The 12,257-nt window shown below is 47.3% G+C and overlaps 1 pseudogene; it reads right to left on the minus strand.

Moving 5' to 3' along the window:
• Nucleotides 1-4,253: 4,253 nt before the first annotated feature.
• Nucleotides 4,254-6,823, minus strand: LOC119309337 (annotated as a pseudogene).
• Between the last annotated feature and the right edge of the window lie 5,434 nt (nucleotides 6,824-12,257).

A 12,257-nucleotide genomic window follows, 5' to 3' on the forward strand; every position in this document is an offset into this window, starting at 1 on the left:
GGCATGGGCGGGTCACTGTGGCCTTGCTCATCCGTGAATGGAGACTCGTCCCATCGTACGGCCGGGATGGGACGAGAGCTGACCCGAGGCCAGGTTGAGGAACACGCAAAGAGGGAGCTGGCTTGTTGGAGAAGTCTTGGTGTGCCGGGTTCGGCCGCCTTGTGCCGGCCGTTGTGGCCGGGTTGAGGAGTCCGGCCGGGTCGAAGAGTTCGGTCGGGTCGAGGGGCTTGGCCGGGTTAAGCAACCCGGCCAAGCGTGAGCCGGATTGAGTAGCGATGCTGGCCCTGTTGTTTTCGAAAAGGTTCCGGGTTCCGTTGGCTGCCTCGGGTTCACCCCCCGACAGTTATCTTATCAAGCTGCACTGCACATGAACGGCAAGCCGTCTAACCTGCACCTAATTAGGCACACTAAAGAATAACTATCAAAACTCTTTTCACTGGTTGGACAGACTCGGACAGACTCACAAGCGCTCAAACAAACAAACCAAAACAAAACAAATCAAGCTAATTAGGCTACCACGCCATACAAAGAGAAACCGATCTGTCCCACCAAACAAAGCCTCAACCTCCCCGTGTCTGGCTCTCAATCTCTCAATCATATCAGTATTAATCTCTTCAATCTCTCAGCACCCAGCACATATTAGACATGTGTCTGCGCAGCCCCAGCATGCGGGTGCGCAGCTGCAACTCCCGCATGACCACCGTGCCGGTCTTCACACCACCGACCCGCCTCTAACCACGCTCCCACTGGCCACCCCGCCGCCGCCCACAATGCATCACCCCCGGTTGTGGCGCCTCCAACGGAGGCCAAGCTTGCCCCTGCCGCCACATCCCCTCGATTTCTTTGCCTTCGGCTCTCTCGCCCGTGTTTCACACGCATACCTCTCTTTCCCCAACTTTTCTTATACAGATATGACTACTTCTCTCTAGACCAGGTATGCACATCACTTGTAATGGGCCATACGTGTTGGTAAGGAAGGTTAACAGTGTGGGCCCCATGTTCTCCAAAGCCCACGACGAACCAGGGAGCTTAGAGTTTGTAGGGATTTAAGAATAATATGTAGTTTTGTTGTCGTTATATTTTGAAAGTTATGGTTTGAACCAAGCACCAAAACAAATGGCAGTGGCCTCAGAATTAATGCAAGATTTCTTTTTCTCTGTGCAGGTCGCTGCCTCTGATGTCCCTCGCTTAACTACATCCTAATAAAGGCCAAAAGAACGATGAACAAGCCTGCGGCTGTTTCCTTGATAATCCTTCTTATCTTGGGCTCCAACTACGTGCAGGATCGTGCCCGGCTTAACGCCCTGATCCAAAATGTAGGTTGGTTTTTCGGTATCACCCTAAAAAGCTGTATTCTATATGGTCTTCAAGAGATTAGGAAATGGATATGCGGAGCGGAGAGCTCTGGATTTGTGGATGGTTTTCCACTGGATATCAACTTAAATGATGAGAACCCAATAATCTTCGAGGGAAGTGGTATTGGCAACTGGATAGCTCATGTGATAATTAGAACGATGAAGGACTACCACAAGTTATGCAAAGAGAATGTACGAGGTGGCTGCTGTTGTGGTCGTAATGGTCGCAATTGTTGTTGTTATTGTTAGATGAGTCCGATTAGATATCCGAGGCAGAAGGAAATATTATGTGTATTAGGTCCGCATGACAAGTATGGACAGTGACCCTCCTTGGTGTTTTCCCATTTTGCAACGCATGGCTGATTAATTTGTTCCTGTGATGTGTAAGTTGTTGCCTTACCTCGTCGTAAGGACTTATAATAGTTAAGGCAAGTTCAATGAATCATAGCTTTGGTTATAATCAGTTGCATGAGAGCTTTCTGGTAATGGCACTCTTTTGTTATTCCATCTAGGAGGAATCCTGCATATTTTCCATTCTGTCAAACATCTCTTGTTGCCCCTTTTTTATATGATATAATATGCACTGAGCAGAATTGTGGCTGGAGGAAATGCTATGCTACCCTTCTTATCTTCTTACATATTAGAAGTGGTATTTCCTTCTTGCATATTCTTTTGCTTCGGGACACATAAATCTTAAAAGAAGTTGTACAAGAATGTAGTATCATAGTTCAGTTTTATGTGTTAACTATTCAGCTTTATAAGCGTTCAACTCTTCTGCAAACTGCTGTTCAGTTTTACACTCAATATTGGCCGCTAATCGCCATATGCTTTGGAAATGCCTTTTAAATTATTACATATTTTTCTGTTCCATCATTTTTAGCTTGATGCACAACTGAGAAAACTAAAAAGATATCTGGTGGACAACAAATACATACCATTTCAGTGCTAGGTGTTGTATAACTTTGGCAGATTTTTGCATGTAGATTCCATTGATGCGAATTTGTTTTTTTTGTATTTTTGCATAAAAGGTTATAGTAATTGTCTTTAGCTTATAACAATAATAATGTTTTCTCTCTTATCTTTCTATGTGTTCACCAAGGCTAGAATAGTTTTGTCTGGATTAGTATAGTTTTTTTCTTTCTCTTTTTGGGTTTTTGTCAGCAAGAGCTGGGATGTGTGGTTCTTAGAATAATATCTTTTTCAGGGTTTACAAATGTTAATATATTTTTTTCTAGCTTATAGAGCTGGACTTATGGCGCAATGTCTGAATGATGCCTTAGATGGAACTGAAATGGTTGGCTGTTACTCTTCAAAAGCCTAGCTCAGTTGTTTCATGCTCGGTATTGAAGATGGCAAAGATAAATACCACTCGGAACCTAGGTGTAGATGAATCTGATATGCGAAAAATAATTTAGCAACTCAGGGAAAAGTCAAAAAATTCTGAAAACTGATACGCGAACATTCATAAACAGTGCACCCCTTTTGCTGCTGTAACTCCAAAAAACTGGAGGTGGGACAGTGTTCTATGTCTGCTCGGTATACAATATTTGCTGATGTCTTGATGTCACACCTTCATAATTGGCTTCTGGTAGTTTCAAAAAAAAAAAATGGCGTCTGGTGATTTCCCATTGATAACTCGATCTGTCTTGATAACTCAATAACGAAGCTTCATGTGAGAGCGAATCCACACAACGCATCACAACAGTGATTTAACGGGTACGAGTAAATTGCAAAAAACCATCATAATTGAGGACCCTAATCCAAAAAACCACCACCATTCGATTTCTTTTCAAAAAACCGCCAACTTTGTGCTGACAGTTTTCAAAAAACACTGATATGTCAGTAAACGCATGTTGACATCGCTTCTGACAGATGGGGCCGCTGCAAGTGCTGATGTGGCAAAATTAACATGACACCGTTGCACCTGCCCGTTACACTAGAAGAAGGGGGCCACTCGTCAGTGTCTCATGCATCTCACGGCATGGACGCTGGTGCCCAACCAGGGAGGCAGGCGAGGTCAACGGCGAGCAGCGCCGCTCCAGCTCCGGCAAGCGCCGTCGCTGGATAAAGCCCGAATCCAAGACGAGGTCAAAATCCCCCAAGCCGTGCGCCGCTCAGGAGCCGCATCAAGCGAACCCGCAGCCGGTGTGTGACGCCGCCCCATCTGTGTCAGCCGCCTCCCGCACATGGACTGGCTCCGGTGCCGCGGCCGAGATCCGGCGTCTGCCGTCAGAGCAGCAGCTAGCCAGCTGCGAGGCACCTCCTGCTCGGGGTGGTGGCGCACAATGGAGCAGAAGCCGCTCCCAGGTCGCCGGAGTCGCCCTCGCCCACCTCCTTGATCTGCTCCCAGGTGGTGGCGCCGGAGCCCCTCCCGTCGAGGTCGCCATGCCGGCGGCGCACGTGCCCGGCGAGGCGTGCCCGGAGCCGAGCTGCCGGAGGGATTACCGCCAGCGACGCGCCCAATCTGTGCCCGCCGTCAGGATCCTGCGCACGCACGGTCCAGCTCCGGTGCCCGCAGCCGAGATCCGGTGACAGCGGCCGGGATCCGGCGTCCCGTATCCCCGGCTGCGGCCGGTCCTGCGAGCCCCGGCGACGCCGCGCCGCTATCTGCTTGTCGGGATCCAGCGCACGCACGGGCTGCCACAGCCTGGACGTGCTTTTTTACATTTATATATTTTTTGTTTCAATGACAGTCGGACCCCACTTGTGTAATAAAAGAGTTACTTATTCAGCAACAATTCCATCTCCCATGTCCGTCACCGTCACGCCATGTCATCAGATACAGCGGGCCCCACTTGTCAGATTCAGCGTCAACGCTGTAAGTTATGCTATTAGTGTTTTCTGCAAAATAATTACTGAATACCGGATGTTTTTTGAAAAAAATTCGAATAGTGGTGGTTTTTTGAATTAGGGTCCCCAATTATGATGTTTTTTTGCAATTTACTCAACGGGTACAGTTACTAAAAGCTCTAAATCTGCACGCGTTCGCCGAAGCAAACTAACGCAACCATCAACAAGGTGGCTATTCCAGCTCACGAGGTTGAGCCGAGGCTGCCTGCGATGTCGATGACGAAGCGGTAGCGGACGTCGTTCTTCGCGAGCCGCTCGAGCGCCGTGTTGACGTAGTCCATCTTGATCACCTCCACCTCCGCGGTGATGCCGTGCTTTGCCGCGAATTCCAACATGGCCTGGCAGTCCCTCATGCCGCCGACGCAGTTCCCGGCGATGCCCTTCCCTCCCGGCACGATGGCGTACGCCGGCAGCTCCAGCGGCTTGGTCGGCCCGCCCACGAACACCATCTGCCCCATCGGCTTCATCAGCGCGAACAGCGGCGAGATCGGGTGCCACGCCGACACCGTGTCGAGGATGCCGTCCATGGTGCCCACCGCCGCCTGCATCTGCTCGGGGTCCCGGCTCACCAGGAACTCGTCCGCGCCCAGCCGCTCCAGCGCCTCCTCGCGCTTCCCGGGCGAGGTGCTGATGACGGTGACCCGCATCCCGAACGCCTTGCCGAACTTGACGGCGACGTGGCCGAGGCCCCCGAGGCCGACGACGCCCAGGTGCTTCCCCGGCGCGTTCAGGCCGAAGCGCATCATCGGGCTGTACACCGTGACGCCGGCGCAGAGCAGCGGCGCGGCCTTGTCCAGCGGCAGCCCGTCTGGGACGCGGACCACGTAGTCCTCGTTCACGAGCATGACGTCGGAGAAGCCTCCCTGGGTGACCGCGCCGCCGTGCTCGGGGTCGATGCCGTTGGAGGTGAGCACCATGCTGGAGCAATAGTTCTCGTAGCCGTTGCCGCAGCTCTCGCAGGAGCGGCACGACCCGACAAAGTAGCCCACGCCCACTGTGTCGCCGGCCTTGAACTTACTGACGCCGCTGCCGACGCTGGTCACCACGCCCAGGATCTCGTGCCTGCCCAAGGCCATTATCTCACTCCAGCACCACGTAAAATTTGTTCCATCATGTTGAGGGATTTAATTACCCGGGAACAACGGGGTACATGGCGGTGCCCCACTCGTTCTTGATGGTGTAGAGGTCAGTGTGGCAGATCCCGCAGTAGAGCACCTTGATCGTCACATCATCATCTTTTTGAGCCCTGAAATGTAATTAACTGTCAGTGACCCCACCAGCTGACTGACCTCCCAGCTGAACATAGCAATCCAGCAAAGGACCACAACCGCAAGACGACTATCTCATTCTGTAAGTGCAACCAACTTAAGATGTCTGAAGTCTCTGAACTTAGCAACCAAAATCGTAGAAAACGCCTGATTTAACATTTTGTCAATGTGTTTCTAAAAAAAGAAACGTTTTGTCCATGTGTGTTGATAACTTTTGGGTTTTTTGCCTTCTTTATTTTTGTACAAGACTCAAGCTGTAACATTCACGAAATCCTCTGATTCTATTATACTCCTACCTTTGTCTCAAAAAAAAATTATACTCCTACCTTTCAATCCTAAGAGCATGGTTAATAATATAGCCAACTGCTGGCTATATGATGTTGCCATGTCACATATAGTCAAGCTTATAGCCAACAAGTACAAATAACTAGATATAAATATGTACTACTTTGTTGATACATGGCCCACCCCAGTCTTTCACAAAGTACCTAGAAGCACGTGCTGCAGCTGGCTGTTAACTAGTAGCCCGCTTCTCTTCTCTCTCCTCTTCTCTCTCTTCCAAGTAAGCAAGAATATAATATTTAATGTCTTACAGCCTGCCTACATCACCTTATTATACTTGCTCTAACAGAACATGCTATATCTCGAGAGCCTAGACTGAACTCATTAACTAGCAACTGTATATCTCTAGGACACATACTCCCTCCGTCCACAAATAAGTGTACATCTAGCTTTTGTCTTAAGTCAAAGTTTTAATACTTTGACCAAATTTTTAGAAAAGAGTAAAAGCATTTATGGCACCAAATTAGTATCACTAGATTCGTTTTGAAATATACTTTCATAATATATCAATTTGATGTCATATATGTTACTAGTATTTTTTATAAAGTTGGTCAAAATTTTAAAACTTTGACTTAGAACAAAACCTAGATGTACACTTACTCACGGACGGATGGAGTATGCACACTCTGACACGCACCTTCTTGAGAAGTCGAACGGGGAGAGGACACCGGAGGCGTCCCTGGCCGCCCAGCCGAGCGCCGCGCTGCCTTGCGCCGCCTCCTGCGCCCCCACCTCCTTGGCCACCGCCTTCGCCATGTGCGGCCGCAGGGCTCTTGACGGCGACGCAGCAGCGACGCCGACGCTGCTCGCCAGATGCCTGGGCTCAGCGGGCGAGAACCGGGCGCCGAGCTCGCCGGGAAGAAGGACAGGGGAAGAACCGAGCTGCTCAGGTGAAAATGATGCGACATGACGGCACAGCGCCGCTGTACGGTGACGAGATGTTTGATGACGCCCTGCGATTTTTTGGTGCGCACTGGATACTTTGGGTGGTGAGCAGGAATTTGAGTGAGGCTGAGAGTGACCGTGCTGCTGTGGAGCTAGCTGCGCATGTGCTGAGTAGTGCATCGCGTGTAGTACTACTCGCGAGCTTATTGGTCACGTAGGATAAGAGGAATCCGTGGCCGAGGGAGCAGAGCAGGGCGGGTACTTTCTCAGTTTAGGGACCGGGAGTAACCAGAAACAAGAGTATCGTATGTGAAGACAGGAAAGGAAAAGCGACGTAAACGAGATCACGTTTCTTCCGTGTCGGCCGTGGCTACACCTACACTGTTACCGGTTTTACTCCTGCACGACCGACCGCTACAGCGCTCAATCCTAATCTTTTCTCCCCCCTGATTCCAACGGTGGGGGCCCGGGCGCGTGGCACTTTCCCCCCTCAATTAACCAAAACAGGAAAGATTTGCGCCTGTCGGAAACCGATCGTTCCAGCGCGCGCGCCGAATAGCATCGCCCCACTGTTACCATAATCTCTACTTCTAATGGAGCAGTTGCTGAATAGTCCGCGTGATTTATTTTCGCTGGTTTATTTTTGTCATCCCATCATCGTTTTTTTTTCCGTCACCATCACATCTCTGCCAAAAAACCTTCGCGAAAAAAACCCCACCCCGCACGAAACGAAGAAAACCCCGATCAACTCCGCTCCTCTCGATCTCCCACAGGAGACGACGCCGCCGCTGCCACCCCAGAGAAGATGTTGTCGCGGATGTCCGGGATTGACGTCTCTCGCTCTCGCGATCTCGCTGCAGCCGACGAACGGGATCGCAACCGCCGCCATCGCGGATCCCTTCGGACGGAGTGAGTCCCCTGATCATTTGCTACCTCGATGGAAACCACGCCCTAGCCGCCATCACGGATCCCTTTGCCGGTGACGAGGTGCTAGAGGAGTCGCCGCCGCCTTCATTGTGGACCACCGGGTCGCCTTCAGGACACCGCTGCCGAGGTCCACCATCGCCGCCGTCGAGGTCCGAGAGGGGCATGACCCTAGGGAGATCTTCGCCGGGGTTGCCGCCACCGCCGCCGACGTCGCCTGCCCAAGGTGAGATCCCAGCGCCTGTCTCCTCCTCTCCTTGCAGCGTTATGCTCTGTCACGAGGCTGGCGGGTGCGTCGATGGATGGAGAGGAAAGGTACGGTGCCGTTGATCCGTCCTGCCTGCGGATTCATTGGACATGTCTTGGTGGTGTGAGCACTCATCTGGTTGCTCTGTCCTTCAAGTTTCAAGGCGGATTCAGGGTCAGTGGGTTGGGACGAATCGACCGCTGTTGTCATGTGAGATCATGGTAATGTAGAAAAGCAAGGTAAATGTAATTGTTGTATAATAACGCCCTTGTGTTCTTATGGATCACCTTAGGCAGAGTCTCCATGTAAGCTTCTGGAACATCCATCTCCATGAGAACATCAGCATTGATGGCATTGTTGCCTTCAGGACTTGGTTGCCAAGCTCCTTCTGGTGTAGAAGCCATCTCCTCGTCGAGTCTGACAGACCCTCGGGAGGGACCTTCACTGTATCTACTAATGCCTATCTGTATTTATTTATCTACAAATGCGTTGTACTGTTGTGCTTTTGTTAAGAAGATACATGCATGGCAGGGGGAAGTTGAGCGAGCACGGCAAAGCCAAAGAGAGGCAGAAAGCAAGATATCTTCCTTGGAGGTACCATTTAATTCATAAGATATCAAAGAATCAGTTGTCAAGTAATAGCTCAAAGTTTAGGTGATAAAAATGCTAATATGATGATCAGGTCAGGTATAATATCACAGAAAATGTAAAAAGTATGACTGGAGTTGTTTTCATTGTAGTAATAGAATGCTTTATCTTGCACCATTATTTATTGAACATCTTTATTTGTAGGATGTAGGCTGAGTTTCAGAAGATGAGAGTTGAAATGACTGGAATGAGAACAAAAAAAAAATGGTAGCTTGGTCTTGACGACTATAGTTTCAATTCCTTATTTGAGTCTAGCTCAGGTGTTTCATAGACTTTTAAAAATATCTATTCTTGAACCTTACTGAAGTGGGCCTCCTTCTGAGGAAAAAAAGTCTATGAATGGATCATTTGAAAAACAAGATGCTACAGTTCCTTAAAAGTGAAATTGCTTGCCAAATATAGTAACAGGTAACTCCAATATTTGTTGGAATGAGATAGCGTATGCCAGGTGAATATTTCTAGATTTACCTGTTAGGATTAGTCTGTTATGTTTCCCTCTAATTTTTTATTGCTTAGCTAGGGTAGATATTTTTAGTCTGTCATATTTCCCTTGATTTTTTTATTGCTTAGCTAGGGTAGATATTTGTTTCCAGGTGTTACAACATGGCTTAGCACCAACTACATCAACGTTGCTCTGCTCCAATTCTTACCGTCCCACATCTCAAAGAATTTGCCTGGTAGTCCCTATCATGAAAAAAAGTAGAACAATTTCTAGCTTTCATATGTATTTGTTTTTGCCGTAATGTTTAAGAACGAAGCATTGATCAAGGTCCCACAAAGGTTATGTAGTGATATTCATGATGTTCCATACGCTAATTGGATGCAAGTGACATGTGTTCTTCTCCTTTTCAATTTCTCTTATCTCAGGTTTGATCTTCTTCTAATTGAAAGGATGGAATTCACGCACTTTGATGGAACGATTTGTGATGTGTGTATATTTGTTCAGAAATACACATTTAAATTTGGTTAGTTTCTTCACAAACACACACCCACATGCATAGAACTTAAGCATGTTCTTTTCTTCACGTAATTGTGTTAATAACGGTAAATCATAACTTTGTGCACTGATGGATGCATAATTAACATAATACGAGTACTTGTTACTTGAATATTGTTGTCATTCCTTCTCTCTGATGGTGTCCTGTCTTAAGTTGAGTTAGGTCAGTGGGTTAGAATATTATTTGCATACCAGCAAATATAAAAATCTTATTTGTGCATCCACTATAACAGAACATGTCAATATGCCAATATGTATAAAAGAAAACTTTTGGTCTGGTGGTACGGTATTTATGTTGCTCCATGTGTTCTAGTTAATTCTGTTTGAAGAAAAGCATATGCTAATTTCAAGTTTTGAACTAAGCGTTATAGATATAATAATGGGCATGGACAAACTTAAATGTCAAGAATTTGTTTTTTAAAGATGTCAAGAATTAAATATATTATATTTCGGATTGATAAAATTATTTGTTTTGAGCATGCATGCAATTCTAATATCCATATGATGAAATTTTATACTCGCTAAAAAATTTAAACCTTCAATATTCTTCTGCATGTTTGCTTGGAATTAGACTGGTCCATTATAGCATCTTAATTCTCATAAAATACAATATTTATTTTCCAGATATCTATTGATGGTATTCCTATATGTATGCAGATCATTAGTTGTCACTTGGGATGGGTGTGATCTACAAATTTGACCTGGGAATGAATGGCTATGTATTGGTTATGCCGATAGGATGATAAAGGTTCGGTGTATAGCCTGCATTCCTGTCTTGCAAGTTTAAGTTGAATTCATGTAGTAGTTATCACAACCTGTATTGGCACTGTTAATTTCTTAGAGTCTTATTTTTACAGGTGCCTGCAATTTGTATTGTTTTATGCATCTATTTGTATGATGCAATATGTTCCAGTTTTGGGAATCTTGTTGGACTTAGCTGGACAGCTATTGTGATGTTGATGCACAATTACCATAATCTACTATTATCCGAATTGCTTTAGGCAAGGAAGAAGGTGGATGGGGCGCCGAGGAACATGATAAGGAAGAGGTTGGATGAGAGAGGAGGAGAAGAGTGGGGTGAAGGAGGAGATGGAGGGAAAGAGGGACAAGGACACGGTGACGGAGTTTCTTGAGGCGGAGGGTGGGAGCTTCTTGGAGATGTTGGACTTCTGCCTGTCCTAGCTTGTTGCTGCCTTGCTGGGTAGGGGCCAATCTGTCCTCATGAGGTCGTTGTCAAATTCCTCACCGAGACTTCGGTGATGCTGGGACAACTCAAGTATGAAATGTTATGGTAGTTTGTTTGGGAAATTGTAAATTCTTGTGCATGTGGGGTAGAGTAAATTGGCAAATAAGGTGGGGCAGTGGGAGGATTTGTCAACCAATTTCATAGTCTTATTATAATTGGGGGTTAGGTTAGCATATTGTACAACAACTCACGTCTAAAAGAAAATTTTAAGGTGCTGGCTTGTTATCCCATTTTTCATTAGCACATTTAACCAATTGCTAGCGCAAGTTTATTTTCATCTATATAAGTTTGCTCTTTCATTGTTCCCGGTTCTCCTTTTGCTAGGACGACAATTTATGGAATATTTACTAGCTATATTATGAATGGGAGTTGGTGGACAGCAGTGGCGGTGGTGTCACATGTCCTCATCTGAAAAATGGATCACAGTAATCATATAGAACTGGAAGCATACCAAGGTAATTTGTATTTTACTTTGTTCCTATATCCAGAACTGTCTTTGTAGGAAAATATTACTGACCAGGATTAAAATCCACTACAAAAATCATCTGATAAATATTTTATAATTTTAATATACGAGGTTGATTAGAGAGACAAGAGGTTAGATCAATATCACGCCCACAACATGGCCAAGGGACGGGGCGGGTGTATATGATGCCTTGATCTCTTATGGCGTAGGGCGGCTGAGATACAATGAAGGCGGTGTAATATGCACGAGCGGCATGAGGAATCTCAAGGTACATGTCTAACATGATCAGTGTTGGACCACTTGAATATTTATGCGTTGCAACACACGGGCAATGACTCAGGAGACATCAGATTCGCCTTCTTAGCTCCGGAGGTGTCACGGGCGGTGCACGCCTCATCCCCATTTGTTGGCGGTGGTGGATCGACACAAACATGGGGGGGAGGGTCAGAGTGGGGTGGTTGGCAGGGACTCCTCCTTGGCGATCCATGGGGAAGTACGGTGTGAAGGAGAGAGGGCGTCATGGCGAAGGTGAGGTGGGTGTGCCCCGATTTTAAAGGAGAGGACTCCAGCGAGAAATGTCCCACTACAGCGGGAAACCGAGCCGAAAAAGGAGGGTCCAACATAAAAAGGGAAGGGTGCATCATGGGGTGGAGTTTTTGTGTTGGGACCGCGTGTGACAGATAACATGGCTGATAGTACAGACAACCACATTTCTCCACCACATATGGGCTGGATTTGGGGGAGCTCGGACCGTCCAGACGGTTGAATTTTGGGGAGCCCCTTGAGCGTCCGTTTGATATCTGAACATGCCCATAGCAACGACCTTGGAAATCGCCTTTATAATTTGCTTGATTCATGTATATGCATTGTAGCCCGTAGCAACGCACGAGCATTCTTCTAGACATAAATGGATGAGGGGTAGAGTACCGAGCTTGAGACGGGAAGGCGATGAAGTGGCTGGCCACAACGTGACAAGCCGAGACGAGGTGGAGGCCTGATGGTTCTAGGTGTTGGTGGGTTGCCGGCGTC

This window comes from Triticum dicoccoides, chromosome 5B, assembly GCF_002162155.2.
Source record: "Triticum dicoccoides isolate Atlit2015 ecotype Zavitan chromosome 5B, WEW_v2.0, whole genome shotgun sequence".
Classification (NCBI taxonomy): domain Eukaryota; kingdom Viridiplantae; phylum Streptophyta; class Magnoliopsida; order Poales; family Poaceae; genus Triticum; species Triticum dicoccoides.